The sequence below is a fragment of the Triticum aestivum genome, chromosome 1B (assembly GCF_018294505.1).
Source record: "Triticum aestivum cultivar Chinese Spring chromosome 1B, IWGSC CS RefSeq v2.1, whole genome shotgun sequence".
NCBI lineage: Eukaryota > Viridiplantae > Streptophyta > Magnoliopsida > Poales > Poaceae > Triticum > Triticum aestivum.
The window spans coordinates 537,619,428-537,635,979 of record NC_057795.1 but is presented as its reverse complement, the minus strand read 5'-3'; the positions used below and the strand labels follow the sequence as shown (position 1 = coordinate 537,635,979).

General features: G+C 49.8%; 1 pseudogene; it reads left to right on the top strand.

Moving 5' to 3' along the window:
• The first annotated feature begins 441 nt into the window (after positions 1-441).
• On the top strand, positions 442-16,319 carry LOC123079543 (uncharacterized; annotated as a pseudogene).
• Positions 16,320-16,552: the final 233 nt, after the last annotated feature.

The window sequence follows — 16,552 nt, the reverse complement described above, 5'->3', positions numbered from 1 at the left end:
CCGCCGGACACTATTCATCGCCCGAGAACGGCAGACCTCCGGCTGAAGGAAGCCTGAGAGCGCAGGACGCGATTTCACCCCTCTCGCCGGTAAGGAAGCTCCCCCCAACCCCCCCTCTTCCGTTTTTAGCTGACAAGCAGTCAGATCTCGTTTTGCAGTTGTCTTTTCTTGTCGATCTGAGCTGATGAACTTCATAATTGAGCTATCAAATACTCTCTTTTCTTGTCGATCTGAGCTGATGAACTTCATAATTGAGCTATCGAATACTCTTTAATTGCTAATAGAAGTGGGTTTCATTGAAACATAATATATCCCTATGTGTTGATTTCGTCTCAGACCTCGATTGGACGTTGGAAGAAGATGCATACCAGTAAGGGGAGGGACATGTCTGCGGAGGTTAACAAGGCTGCGTTGCTTCCGGACGAGAGGAGGAGGATCAACAAGGCGGCGTCGCTTCCGGACGAGAGGAGGAGGATCAACAAGGCGGCGTCGCTTCCGGACGAGAGGAGGTCGATGAACAAGGCGGCGTCGCTTCCTGACGAGATGATCATAGAGGTGCTGCAGTGGCTCCCCATCAAATTCGTCCTCCGCTTCCGGGCCGTCTGCCGCTCCTGGGACGCGCTACTTGTCATGACCCAAGGAGAAGGAGGGGAGAAAAGGAGATTGAGATCGGATCGGAGGGGAGGAAAGCAGAGGAGAGAGAGAGAGAGAGAGCTTGACGAAGGGGAAAGGAGATTCAATTCTAATCACTCGCTGCCTCACGCGTTCCGTCACCGTACATTAAGTAGCTGTCCCCACTGGGCTCATCCTGGGCTACGACCCAACACACTCACATGGCCTCCGGCCCAAACACAACACACACACTAGTTGCGGTTCAGTTAACAGTAGTTCTGAACTGCACTTGCAGTCCGCTGCAGATCGTCATCTGCAGGCGTGACATTGCCCCCGTCTTGAGAAGAAGCTCCTTCCTAGATGCAGGCCGATGGGTAGCGCTCCCTTAAGGTGGCATAGTCTTCCCAGGTTGTGGCTGTTGGGGACCGATTGGACCACTGCACTTGTAGCTGGATTACTGGCGCATCTCCTTTCTTCATCATACGACGCTCCACAATGGCCACTGGTTCCGTCTCACTGGTGACCAAGTCCGGCACCTGCGGCAGCTCGGAGAAGACGGGGGTGTAATCAGGGGTGTACGGCTTCAGCTGAGAAACATGAAATACCGGATGGATTCGGCTGTCGGCTGGAAGATGAAGACGGTATGCTAGGTTGCCGATCCGTTCGGTCACCATGAACGACCCGTAGAACTTGTAGGAGAGCTTCCGGCAAGGGCGATTCACAACCGACGACTGGGCGTACGGTTGCAGCTTTAGCAGCACTTGCTCGCCGACGTCGAACGCGCGCTCGGCACGGTGGCGATCAGCCTGCTTCTTGAAACGCGACTGAGCGTGAGCAAGCTGAGCACGGAGGCGTTCAGTGTGTGCTGCCCAGTCCACCTCCTCCGCAGGTGCGCCCGGGGTTGAGTCGGCGCTGAAGTGAGGTAGCCCACCCAGGTTGGGGTCAACGCCGTAGAGCGCTCTGAACGGCGAGCACTTGAGAGACGCGTGGTGTGTGGAGTTATACCAGAACTCTGCTGCCGGAAGCCACTTGCGCCATCGCCTCGGGTTGTCGTGGACGGCGCATCGCAGGTACATCTCCAGACACTGGTTGACCCGCTCCGTCTGGCCGTCCGTCTGGGGGTGGTAGGCGGTGGAGTAGAGGAGCTTGGTGCCGGCCGCAGTGAGCAGTTCTCGCCACATTGCACTGGTGAAGATCTTGTCGCGATCGGAAACGATGGAGCGAGGGACGCCGTGCAGCTTTATGACGTGCTCCCAGAACGCGCGGGCCACCTGCGCCGCCGTGAAGGGGTGATGGAGTGGCACGAAGTGCGCGAACTTGGTGAGTCGGTCGACGACGACCAAGATGGAGTCGCAGCCTTCAGACTTGGGTAGACCCTCGACGAAGTCCATGGTCACATCTTGCCATGGCGCGTCCGGAATCGGCAGGGGTTGAAGCTTGCCGGCAGGGTGCAAGTTCTCGTGCTTGGCGTGTTGGCAGATGTCGCACCGACGAACGAAGTCTTCCACGGCGCGCTTGAGGCCGGGCCAGGCAAAGAGCTTGCGTACTCTGTGGTAAGTGGCTGTGGCTCCCGAGTGGCCCCCGACCGCGCTGTGATGAAGCGCGGCGATGAGCTTGGTCTGGAGTGCGGAGTTGGCGCCGATCCACAGGCGGCCGCGCTGACGTATTACTCCATTCTGCAGTGCCCGGCCTTGATCGTCCTCGCCCACAACTGCCAGCTTGGCGAGCAGCTCTTGTGACTCCGGGTCAGTCTCGTAGGAGTTCGCCACCTCTTGCAGCCACTGGGGTTGGCACATGGACAGCGCGTCGAGCTCCAGCAGATGGCCGACGCGAGACAGTGCATCAGCGGAGCCGTTGTCGACACCTTTCTTGTAACGGAAGGAGAATTGGAGGCCAACCATCTTTGACATAGCCTTGCGTTGCAGATCGGTGACCAGCTGCTGATCGCCCAGCACGCACAAACTTTTGTGATCGGTGACAATCTCGAACGGGGCACGTTGCAGGTACGGTCGCCACTTGTCGACGGCCATCATCACGGCGAGGAATTCTTTTTCGTATGTGGAGAGCTTCTGATTCCGCACACCGAGAGCCTTGCTGAGGTAGGCGACAGGGTGGCCATCTTGGGTGAGCACCGCGCCCACGCCCGTGTCACAGGCATCCGTTTCGATGGCGAACGGCCGTGTGAAGTTGGGAAGGGCCAAAACCGGCGTGCTCGTCATCGCCTGCTTGAGCATGTCGAACGCTCGCTGAGCCGTGTCGCTCCAAACAAACCCTTTCTTCGAGAGAAGCTGTGTCAGAGGCTTGGCGATGATGCCATAGTGAGGAACGAACTTGCGGTAATAGCCTGTCAATCCCAAGAATCCCCGCAGCTCGGTTGGTGTCGAGGGCACGGGCCAGGCCTGCATAGCACTGGTCTTGCTTGTGTCTGTGGCAACGCCGTCTTGTGAGATCACATGCCCGAGGTACTCAATACTGGTTTGCGCGAACGAACACTTGCTGGCCTTGGCAAACAGCTGGTGCTCACGAAGGAGGTCCAAGGTGAGGCGCAGGTGTTGTTCGTGTTCCTGCAGGTCGAAACTGAAAACCAAGATGTCATCCAGGAAAATGATTATGAACTTACGGACATAACGGCCGAAGACTGTGTTCATCAGGCACTGAAACATGGCTGGCGCGTTGCACAATCCGAATGGCATGACGCGAAAATGGTAATGGCCGTGATGAGTCTTGAAAGCAGTTTTTTCTTCGTCTTCTTCCCTCATGCGGATTTGGTGATATCCCGCGCGCAAGTCGATCTTGGAGAAGTACTTGGCCCCGGCCAATTCGTCGAGCAGTTCATCAACCACAGGAAGTGGAAATTTGTTTTTCACTGTTGCTGTGTTCAGGCGTCAAAAATCAACACAAAAGCGCCAGCTGCCATCCTTCTTTTTCACCAATAGCACTGGTGCAGCGTAGGGACTCATGCTGTGCGCGATGAGACCCGAATCGAGCATCTCTTGAACTTGCCGTTCAATTTCATCCTTCTGCACCGGCGAGTAGCGATACGGCTTTGTGTTGATCGGCGTAGTGCCTGGTTCCAGGTTGATGATGTGATCGTATTGGCGACGTGGGGGTAGGGTGGTTGGTTCTGCAAACACATCTTGATACTCGCGCAGAACCTTCTGAATGTTGGCGGGGACAGGTGCAGATGGTGGTTCATCAGTTTTCTCCACAGTGACCAGAGCCGTTGTCCAAATATCGTTGGCCATTTCCATTCTGTGTAGCTCATAAGCATCTAGCTCTGCAATTGGAGGCCTATTGGTGTTTTTGATCCCTTGGAGTTTCACAGCCTTGCCCTCGGTGTCAAACTGAATCGTCTTCAGTTCCCAGTGGCACAACATCGGACTGTGGGCAGAGAGCCAGTCCATTCCCAGTACGCCATCGTAGGCACTCAGTTGCAATACCCGAAGATCAGTGTGGAATGTGTGACCGGGCACTTGCCAGGCCAGTTTGCGCACCATTTTGTTGCATAGCAGTCGTTGCCCATTGGCCACCCGAACGGACACAGGAGGCAGATCTTCGGACTTGGCAGCAATCCGGGCAGTGAAGTGTTCACTAATGAAACTGTGGGAACTCCCGGAGTCGACTAACAGCAGCATGACCTGATCGCCTACTTGAGCGCGTAGGCGAAGTGTAGATGGCCCTTCCTCGCCGGACATGGCATGCTGGCTCAGTGAGCAGCATTCGGGTTCCTGTTGAGCTGGTGCATCCAACAACTGTAGGGCGTGCACCGTGTCGTCGGACAGGATTTCTCCGAATTCCCCCACTTCAATCATCAGAATCTGCCCCGTGCGTTTGCACTGATGCTCGCGGGAGTACTTATCCCCACAACGGAAGCACAAGCCATTAGCTCTTCGGAATTCTCGTAGTTGTCGTTCCCGAGCAAAATCATCGTTCGCTAGCCGCGGTTGCGCTGGTGCTGGCCGGGCTGGAATGATGGCTGCTGTAGATGCTTGTGGAGGTGGGCGACCCACTGGCACGATCCGTTGGCGTTGTGTGCGTTGCCGCTCCAACTCCTCTTCCTGAATCCTTGCAAACACCCTGCTCGAGTGATACTGGAGGGGGCCTGAAGGCGGACGCCCATCCGGAGTTCATCCTTGAGGCCCAGCAGGAACTGTGAGATGAAAAACTGCGGACTCAAGTGCGGATCCAGAGACAGCAGGTGATACATCGATGTCTCGAACTGCTGGCGATACTCTTGCACGCTCCCAGTCTGACGCAATTGCACTAGCTGATGCATCTGCGCTTCGAATTCTTCAGGTCCAAACTCTGCTTCCACTGCGGTTCTGAAGGCGGGCCACGACAGAGCAGGGTGCGTCTGTTTGTACGCCTGAAGCCACATGGCCGCAAGCCCATCCATATACAGGCCGGCGGTGGCGACCCAACTGTGCTGAGGCACCCGGTAGAGCTCGAAGTAAGAGAGACACCGCTCCAGCCAGATGCGCGGCGCGTCGCCGTCGAAACGGGGGAAGTCATGCTTGGGTGGCTTGGTGTACTGCTCGGCGCCCCGCTCGTACGCCGTGGGAGAGTTTTGCAGCAGCAGGGGCGGCCCGTGGTTGACGAGCCGGGCGAACGGCAGCTGCGCTGCGCCCTCCGTGTAGAGTGGTGGTGGCGGGGGTGGACGGGTCATCGGAGGCGGAGGTGGTGGCGCGGGGTGGAAGGGGCCTGAGGTCGTCGACGCTCCGGACCCAGATGCCCCGAGATGGCCTGTCGCGGCGGGATCGACAGGCGGAGGGGATTTGCGGGCCTCATCCACATCCGCCTGCGTCAGATCGATCTGCTTCGCCAAGTGCTTGAGCTCGTTGGAGACTTGATCGTTGTAGGCGACTTGTGCGTGGTGGCGCTCGTCGGCGGTCTTCTGGTGGTCGTCGAGGCGGCGCAGGATGGTCTCGAGGAGGCCCTGCATCTTGTCGGTGGTTTCCGTCATCGCCTCCAGCACGCGGCGGGTCTGCGCGGAGGGCTTGGACGGTGCCGTGGTCGCGATCCAAGTCAAAGCGAACCCCAAGTAGGATTTCGGGCGAGCGCGCCGGGGCGGCTCGCACCTAGCTCGGTGGGTGTTACCGCCTGATCGAGGAAGCGGCGACGGCGACGGGTGGTGGCGGAAAAAATTTCGGGAAGGCTCTGATTACCAGATTGTCATGACCCAAGGAGAAGGAGGGGAGAAAAGGAGATTGAGATCGGATTGGAGGGGAGGAAAGCAGAGGAGAGAGAGAGAGAGAGCTTGACGAAGGGGAAAGGAGATTCAATTCTAATCACTCGCTGCCTCACGCGTTCCGTCACCGTACATTAAGTAGCTGTCCCCACTGGGCTCATCCTGGGCTACGACCCAACACACTCACATGGCCTCCGGCCCAAACACAACACACACACTAGTTGCGGTTCAGTTAACAGTAGTTCTGAACTGCACTTGCAGTCCGCTGCAGATCGTCATCTGCAGGCGTGACACTACTCTCCTCCGATGAGTTCCGCAGCCTCCACCTGGCCGCACGGCGGGAACCACTGAAACTGCTCTACATCTCACCTACTGCCAGATTTCTCTCCACCGCGGTGTATGCTCGCTCCTTCACGCCGTCATCATTAGGGGGCAGCACCGGAGATCGGGGGCACCTATTGTTCACCATTGACGGCGCCCGTGGCAACTGTGTGGAGGTAGTGACGCCGGTACCGTGCCGCGGCCTCACCCTTCTCTACGATGCTCTCGCAATGGCTTACTGCATCTGCAACCCGGCCACACGGGCAACCACGCGTCTGCCACCTTCAACTGACATAGCATCAAGGTCCACTACTGGGCTGGGGTTTGATGCCCGCACCAAGGAGCACAAGGTGGTGAGTCTGATCAACGGGATGTGCCATGACAAGGTCGGGGTTAGGTGCGAGGTGTACACGCCCGGAGGTTGCTATGGCGATCGCTGGAGGCATGTCGCTGGTGGAGTGCCCTCCAGCTTACGCCAATTAGTAAGTTCCGCTGTTACCAATGCATCACTGAACAAATTACCACCTGTGTTCGCAAACGGTTGCCTGCACTGGTTGATGGATCCTACAACACCAACAGTTGCCATCATATGCTTTTCGATCACAGAGGAAACCTTCACATGCGCCCGGGCACCGCCCTTCTCGGTACCATTACCAGCACCACGCCCGACTTCCAGGCCCTGTTCATCAGGAGAGCACCTAACGGAGATGCATGGCCAACTGTATATGGTCCGAGACCTTCGCAACCGAGTCCCTCATGCTTGCTCTTTGGAGATTTGGAAACTGCTGGATTATGGCTCAGGCGGATGGTCACTGCATCATCAAATCAATTTCTCCGATCTGCTGGGAAGAGATTTACGTGAGCCACAAATTTCAGAGTTATTGGGTCTTTTGGAGATTGCAGGTCATCAAGGAAGAAGATAATCATCGCTACCAGTAAGCACAAGATTGACAACAAGTATGAGAAGAAGGTTCACACCTATGACCCTAGGTCTGAAACTCTAGAGACCATTCTTTCAGTCATTGAGACACACTCATCTCCTCGATACGAGCGCCCTAGTTCAAGATTCAGTTTATTTGAAGAGACCTTATCTCCAGTACATAAAACAGATGAAGAGATAGCCTTGTCATCCACCCAGGCTAAGGCGACTAGAGAGATCCTACTCCGCCTCCCAGCTAAATCAGCAATACACTCTAAATTGGTCTGCAAGCAGTGGCTCAGATTGATTGAGAATGAAAACTTTACTGAGTCATACTTTAAACATAAGAACATCGACAGAAGGCCCAAGGTCATGCTTGTGGGCAAGGGCACTGGACAATTGGGCTTCAGTTTTGCTCCTTTGAATATATGTCTCCGAGGAACTCCTAGCCACAGTAGATTGCTGGATACGAAGGTGGTTTGCTCTAAGCCTTGCCATGGGCTGAACCTGGTAAGCACCGAGACAAAGGACTATATCTGCAACCCATGTACAGGTTTTTTCTGGTGCTACTCTACCTTGAGGCCAACTTTGGGCCTACACTGGAGGATGCCTCAAGCAGAAGAGCATGCTTTTATCGTCGGCAACAAGAATGTTGGCTTGACTTTTGACCCCTCGACTCGTGAACATGTTATTGTGCAAATCATCTATCACCAAAAGGACTTCAAATCTCGTCAGTATCACTTGACATGCGTGCTACGGTGGTGTGGCTCCCGGAATCCTGCCCTTCAGAACTGGGTACCACCTCTGCCCGTGAATGATATGCCACCTGCCTACCTTGATGGAGTGCTGTACTGGATGAGTGAACCAAGGTTGGGACAGAGCTGGGAATGGGCCGTTGTCTCTTTCGACATCACTACAAAAACGTTTCAGGTTGTCCCTTGTCCTTCATGGTTTGCGAGATGGCATAGCAGAAACCATTGCAGTGCGTTTGTGGTTGAGCTCGCGGGAGTGTTGTGTGCTGTTCTAGCAGACCCGGCAGAAGACACTCTAGATGTGTGGAAGCTAGAGCATGGCCAATGGAGCACAGCATGCATAATTCACTTGAAAGCATGTCCTGGCTATTCCCTGGAGACAAATGTTGTGGTGCCATTAGCTATTGACCCCGATGATGGGAGGATCATGCTGAACACCGGGAGGAAAATCGGTCTATATGATCCAGTGGAGCAAACAATTGAAACTTTACATTCACTTGACCAGGTACCGATTGTTAGCAATAGACCCAATATGCTTTCAACTTCAAAAAAAAAAAATGAAACTCCATGGGCACTAGCACCCACGGTTTTATTGATATAGAAGAAGCATCCCTCATGAGAATTCCAGAAATTCGTCCCCGACGTGGATCGAACTCTGGTCGTTAGGTTTACAATCATGCGCCCCTAACCACTGGGCTATGCCCACGTCCTCATGCTTTCAACTTCATCAGAGAATAGTTTGACACGCTCTAAAGACCAGTCAGGGGAAGAGATGAATATAGCGGACACTAGTATTATCCCTTTCGTTCCCATGTTATATGAGGAGAGCTTAGCCTTTTACCCCCGTGTGAACAAAGTAAAATTCTTGTGGTGATAAAAGCTTGCTTTCGTGTTGGTGAACTGAAACCTGTTTCTTTATAATGTGATAGTATGAATCATGATAATAGACAACTCGTTGACTATCTGGTGTTCCTTCTTGTATATCGTTATTTGTTTTTAGAATTTAATGCTTATTTATAGCTGCATAGGTAAGAGATAATGATCAAAATTATCCTTACATTAGGTGTATTTTTTTTTACAGTGTTTTGTTATATTTTCTGTTTATCTGATCTGCTATTTTGTGTCCAGTAACCATTGCATTGCTTAACAAAACAATGGCCAGCAATTGTTGGTCCTAGAACTAACACACAAACTCTGACAGATTTCTTGCGGTTAAGTCAGAAGTGAAGAACAATTGTTGGCGTGGTGCCATGTAGTTTAACCCCTTTTCTTAGACACACACACACACACACACACACACTATCTTTATGTAAGACGTGTGTCAAAAAGTCAACATCTCAATTTGTTTGCTCTTTGTTGTCAACTTAGTTATGATGACTGCAATTGTGCCATATGACCAATATATATTTCACCTCGAAATTTTGTAAATTGTATATATCCTATGATGAAAATCATCATCCAATGCTTTGAAATGCCTATTAGGGTGTGACTTAGTGAAATATTTGATGTACAATTGCTCTTTTCTGATGAAGGTCTGTACTCCACATATCCTTCCATTTTTTAAATCTAGTTTTAATTGCTAAATCTAAATTTGTTGCAGAAAATTTTAAATGACATAACGAACTTCAGATTTGACTGAGTTAGATCATCCTATGTTAATATGCAAATTTGTTACTCCTATGTAGATACTAAGGTGACATAGTTATTTAGTGTTTTATTTCAGATTATCTCCATTCTTAAGTTTCTGTAGTAGAACAGAAAATTTAGAAAATCTCATGTGATGAAGATTGTTGTGTGTTGCGGGAAGCTGCACCAGATTAATTATTTCGACGAACTCAGAGAGATATGGAGACAGCATAAACATATCTCTAACCGGCCGGCACAGTAGCTACAGCAGCGCCACCACTCAGTCCTGGTCTCCTGGACCAAGAAGAGACGCAGCGACGGCATTGCTCAGCACACCTACCACTCATCCTAGTATGGTCAATCCACATTTACATATATAGATATATGCTGGATAGAGTGTGTTGCTATGGATGCTTACACTGATAAATTAACCCCCCATTATCTCCCATAACTTGATGAAGATATATGCTGGATGGTGGGTTGTGCCATGGATGAAAAACCTGGCGTATGAATTATATATGGTCTGAACAACCTAAATGTTCTCCCACTACTATCAGCTGTGATTTATAGGCCATCAAAAAGATACTCTTGGGTTTATGCACTGAAGTAATTCATTTCAAATTTTCCTTTTTAAGACAAAGTTGCACTCAGATTTAGTGAGAGCGTGTCTTACGATATTCTGCACAACTGCTATTGATCACAATCAGTAAATGTGAAATCGTATTACTATTTTCCTGTTTTACAAATACTGATAGTCGATACCATGACACTACTAATTTATTTATTTCAGATTTTATAGGCCAATCAATAAAGATAGGATTATCCATGTTTATAGCCTACAACAGTTAGGTAGTGCCAAGCATCAGATATGCCATGTTCACATTATTTTTTCCTTCAATTTCTAAGTACTAAACAATTCTGGGCATTTCCTTATGTAGAGTACATCTTATACCTTGCACCTATTGGCTCCCTTCCCAGGAGATAGCTACCCCCTATGTTATATGGTGCCATAAATTTCAGAAAACCATGCTAGTATCTTTATCATTCAGTAAGGTATTTGATGGCTCCCTTTGATCAAAAAATTCTTCCCCTGTTTCATTACATAATTTGTAGAGAAATCATGGTGCACTTATTGTTAGCATACTTCTCTTGCCTTAAAGTACAATTTAACCTTTTGTCTTTCCCCTGTGAATGGCAAGTGTACTTTTTTTTTGCTAATATTTTCTTCAGATTTCTTATCTCTTGCAAAAAGACATTATTTCTACGTGCTAGCAATTTTAATATTAGAATTGCAAGGTCTTCGTCTCGAACAACCATTGTTCACTGATAACCAGCCTCCCAGTGTACAAAAATATGGCGTTTTGGGCTTTTGTTGTCCTCTGATGTTCAAACTGCTTGCACGGCGATTAGTTAACACCCTTATGCATAGACCCAGGGAACCAGACTAAAACGCCCAGACAAGGCATGGGTCTGGTGTCTCGGTCACCCCTGGTGGCCCTGTGGAGTTGTAACATTGTAAGCTTATAACTGTTGTATGTATGTCTTCTACCCCCAATGTCAATGAAAAGCTGCTCTGACGGCATTTTCGTCAAAAAAAAAAAACTGCTTGCACAACTGTTATGTCTTCGTGTCATGCAGGTTAAAAGTCTATATAAACGATAACAACAGTCAGCCTTTTAGGCACCAGGTTAACGAAAGAATTATGTGTGTTTGTTAGTTGTTCTTGGTATTGATGAAGATGTGAACCATCGAATCAAAGCCGGATGGATGAAGCGGCGTCAAGCTTCTGGCATTCTCTGTGACAAGAGAGTGCCACAAAAGCTAAAAGGCAAGTTCTACAGGACGGCGGTTCGACCCGCAATGTTGTATGGCGCGGAGTGTTGGCCGACTAAAAGGCGACATGTTCAACAGTTAGGTATGGCGGAGATGCGTATGTTGAGATGGATGTGTGGCCACACGAGGAAGGATCGAGTCCGGAATGATGATATACGAGATAGAGTTGGGGTAGCACCAATTGATGAGAAGCTTGTCCAACATCGTTTGAGATGGTTTGGGCATATTCAGCGCAGGCCTCCAGAAGCTCCAGTGCATAGCGGACGGCTAACGCGTGCGGAGAATGTCAAGAGAGGGCGGGGTCGACCGATTTTGACATGGGAGGAGTCCGTTAAGAGAGACCTGAAGGATTGGAGTATCGACAAAGAGCTAGCTATGGACAGGGGTGCGTGGAAGCTTGCTATCCATGTGCCAGAGCCATGAGTTGGTTGCGAGATCTTATGGGTTTCACCTCTAGCCTACCCCAACTTGTTTGGGACTAAAGGCTTTGTTGTTGTTGTTGTTGTTGTTGTGTCAGTTGTTCTTGGTATCCAAGTGATGAGAAAACTATTCTATTTTTCTTTCAGCCTGCAAATGTCTGTTTCATATCTACTGTGCCCTGTCAAAATCTATGGTAAATGTAATTAGATAAATGAAACTAGAAGAGAAGGTAAATTTTAGGAAGAGAAAATAAATACCTCTACATTTCTGAAACCAGATTTTCTGTAAACCGATGAACAATGTTTACATATAAACTAGGTAAATGCCCGTGCGTTGCAACGGGGCATAATATTCTAGTGGTTTAACAATAATCACGAGGCACTACTTCTCTTCTTATTTTTCATCCACTGCCTTCATGTCTCCGCCTACCTAATTCAAACTTATCATCTTTGTCAATGGCGCATCGGGCTCACACCCCTTTCTCCACCCCATTTCAAACACACACAATATTTTCTTGGATATCCGTTTCTTATATTCGGCTTCTATCATTGGGCATCCAATCTAATCACGTCCCGTATTACCGAAGGATCAGATGTATTATATTTGCCACCACAACGGAGGAAAATAATGTCATGGAATCCGATCAAACCAGTATTACAAACCAAGTTCCAATAGCTTTAAGTTAACTTTATCATTGATATTTTTTTCATTATCCATTTCTTTAATCATGTCAAAATAATTATTTTGATCTTACATTTTTTGAACAAGGTACAGACACCGGCGCTCATACATACACACATACATTCTCCCCTATGAACACACGCACGCACACCCTTCCTCCCACTAAATACGCATCGCCGAACGGCCTGAAATAAATCCAGGAAATGACGAGTACCAGGTTCAAGTCTAGGTGGACTGAAGATACCATTGTCCTCCTAACATCCAACCACATGCTGATTTGCATTTGACCTAACTATGTTTAGTAGACTCTGTTATTTTCAAGAGAACAAAAATATTTAAGAAGTGACATGGTGTTAACATAGAAAGTATGACAAAGCCAGAAAAGATTTAAGAGATATTACCAAAATTATGTAATAAATGTAGATTCGCTCCCGGGAAAAAATAGGAACATAGAAAGTATGACAAAGTCAGAAAAGTTATACATGGTGTTAACATAAGCATTATTAGTCATCTATTACTCCCATTATGGCGGCAGCCACAGAATCCAATGTTTGTGAGGATGGCACAATATTTTCAAGTTTCTTACCAGTGAAGATGTTGGCTTGACCTCTCTTGTCAGTTACATGTTACTTGCGTATTTGCTGGATATAATCTACTGGGAAGAAAACAAAAAAGCTACGTCCGTGCACTTTGATAGTTATCCAAAAATGCAATGGTAGTCTCAAATTGCATAGGTGTTCTCATCACTCAACAAATCCACGTAGGGATCCATTGTCGTGCCAAACAACAACAAAGCACTGCTCGACTCTCTCTCTCATCTGCATAGCAATAAGAAAAAATAGCCAAAACAACATCCCTGCAGCATACTATATCTCATCTCCTCTCTCTCTCTCTCTAGGATCAATCTCTTCCACTTCCTAAACTATCTTATATGTGAGTAGCATCAAGCAAATAAGCATAGAAAATATCATCTCATCTCTCACTCTGATCTCTCTCTCTCTCTCTCTCTCTCTCTCTCTCTCTCACTCCCTGCTAGCATTAATAGTTGGATGTAATAGATGGACGCACAACAACACGTCAGTGTAGCCAAAAGAATCTCTCTCTCATCTCTCACCGATCTCCCTGCAGGTCTCCAGCGCCACGACCATCTTGGCCCGCTATAGCACCGTGCTCTCCTACCCCAGCGGCGGCCGGTCTCCCTTGTCGTTCCCTACTCCAAAGCAAAGGAGTCAAGGACACCAACATCAACGTCATCATGTGCAGCAACGCGGTGGCCTGCCTCGGCATCCTTGTACGAGGAGCAGGCGACCCTCAGCCCCGTCGTGGTTAGGTCTCCTGTGAGCATGGGAAGGAGCAGGCTGGCATCCTCGTTCAGCGCTGCCGATGGCAGCACAAAGGCGGGGCGATGACCTCGTCTAGGGCACAACTTGGAGGCGGGGTGGCTCGACTGCGGGAGCACGCGTGCTCGTTTCTACTCGCTCGCCACGTCACCGCCGATCCACACCCACCACCACTGTCTCCCAATCCCATCATTGCGAAGAGGGGGAGGAGAGCCTCACCGATGAGCACCGGGCAGAGAGAGTTGCTGGGACGGACGGGGGGCGGGCGGTGTTGGCGGCTTCAAGAGAGAAGAGATGGGTATGTGTGGCGGCTGTGCTTAGGACGAGGAGGCAACACCCATGGTGAGGATAACGAGTGAGGGCATCAAATCAGATCGGATCGGGGACTGCATCCCGATAATTTCGGACGCGATGAATGTGCGAGGGGAAAAAGCTGTCGACGAGGGCCGAGAGACGCATGGACTCCTGCATGCCTTTGTATCGGGCCTTCCTGGGCCTGCGCACAACGGCCACAGGGACCGGAACGAGCGAAGGCTGGACGAAGATCGACAACGTAAGACGGGAAACGGAACGTTCCGTATCTTTTAGGTAGTAGAGATAGAGATAGAGATTGCTACTTCACCCATCGGAATTTTTTCGCGGCCACACACTAACTTTTCATATCAGAAACTTCTATTGACTGCATACTTTCTGTTGGAGAGCAAAACCAGTATTCACTGTTATCTGATTGAGCCCAAGGCATTTTCTTTATGTTATAGTACTGCCTAATAATTTGTTTTCCATACATAACAACGGGCTCACCCAGGCTTCCTTCGGGCAGCATGCCGCGCCTGTTGCCTGCTAGTCCTTTTGAATTTTAGTAAAAGATGTAGACACTCGTTACCTAGACTAGCTTCCACCCGTTGCGCCGCTGGCGCAAGGGAGAAATCCAGCTGGAAAGGAAAACAGATCAAATGCTTGTCTTGCCAATTGCTTGTCAGCTGATTGTCTATAAATATGAAGGCCAATCTATTAGTTGCCTTCCTGCTAGAAAAAAAAGCCAACCAGACAACCAACTACTGCCTTAATAGTACTCCTAGTAGGGTATGCCCAAGCTTCAAAGGCTGACATATCCAAGGGCAGTGCCCTGATAAGAGAGTGCTTCTTTACAGCCTGATTACTTGACACTAAATCCAATGTAACCCACATCCTTATTAACTGGTTCCAGAATCAAACCATACAATGACAGTTTTTATGGATGCCCCATGTTGTATAGAAAACATATGGTGTTATAAAAAAAACTCCCATAAGAAGCTAGCATCTGATGAACAAAGAAGTATACCAAACAATGGGGACAACAGTTATTTTTCTCCATGGTACAAATGGGAACAAGACAGATGGCAATATCAGTATGTGAAATTGTGAATATTAGCATATAAACATGTATGAGAATGTTGCACCATTTCTAGCAGACAAACATGTATCTTTCCCTACTAATAAAGCACGGAGTGCTTCTGCCCGTCCGTCGTCGGCACTTTTCCAGAAAAGCCCCTCTGCTTGTGAGAATTCAACCCGCAGTCCCTGTTTAAGTGGATCTGAGATAACGATTCATTTTTACAAAAAAGAACCCTACGTTTGTAAGAATTCGGTCCGCGACCCTTTGTTCTATCTTATCCACATGCTTCCTTTCCGGCGCGGTGGGGCGGCGCTCTTCGCGGCGGCGACAGCTCCGGATGGTTGGATTTCTGTCGTCCGTCACGCTTTTTTACAAAGAAGCCCCTGTGGTTTACAAAGAAGTTCGCGGCCCACGTGATGCTCAATCCGCTGCCGGCCGACGCCGGCGACCGCATCACCCGGCACCACCGTTCCACTTCGGCTCCTCTCACCAGCGCGCCCGAGCTCCTCCTCTTCCTGCCTTAGGAACCAAGTCTTGTGCCTGTGCTAAAATTTCAGATTCCAATTAATAGTCCTACCTGCTCTATTACATAAAATCCAACCAACTTATTTCATGCATTACAAGATCAACAAGCCAACAAAAAGCGGATGAGATGTTCATGTTTACCCTAGAGAAAAATCAAGAAAGCTGGCTGCCGCATCTACTATATGCGTCACCAATTGAAAATGAGCAAAGAGGAGATGCACATGAATCCAAAGAAAAGCACCGAGCCTAATAGAAAGAAATGTCTTAATTGCCATTTGAGCTAATAATCCTAAAGAAGGAGAGAGAGCCGAACTAAAGATACAGAGAAAATTGATGCCCATTGCTGATACAGAGACCAGCTCATGGAAGAGAAAACCGGGGCCCAGGGGCTTTCACCGGAGGCAGCTTCGGCACTCCCACATCCGTGGCCACCGGCAGACGAACACCACCACCAGACCGCCCCCCGCGCGTGCTGGCCAGCCGCCAGATCTGGCGCAACCGAGCCACTGCACACCTGCCCCGCAACCTCGGTTGCCCCCAGCCACCCTCCGGGAGGAGGGGCTCCATCACCACTGCAAGGAAGGGGGCTCCGCCCCGGCCCGAGTGCGCCGATGAGCAGGCCACCAACGCCCCAGCCGTAGCCAGAAAGCACGCCGACGCTGTCAGCTGGGATGTGGCTCAGGCCAGCCACCGCGGCCAAGAACAGGAAAGCAACACTTGGGTGTGAGGCGGATGGAGAAGAGGAGAAGAGGAGGAGGAGCAACGATGGGTGGTCAGGCAGCAGGAGGAAGATGGAGGCGGAGCGGCGCTTGGGTGATGAGGAATGGCGACGTGTTGTGGATAAGAAGGGGCACGCAGTGGGTGGTGACATCGGTGGGGATTTGGTGGTGCCTCTTGCTTTTTTTAATCAACTGTGGACTAGAAGCTGCTGGATGCAGACGTGGTCATCCGAGCGACATC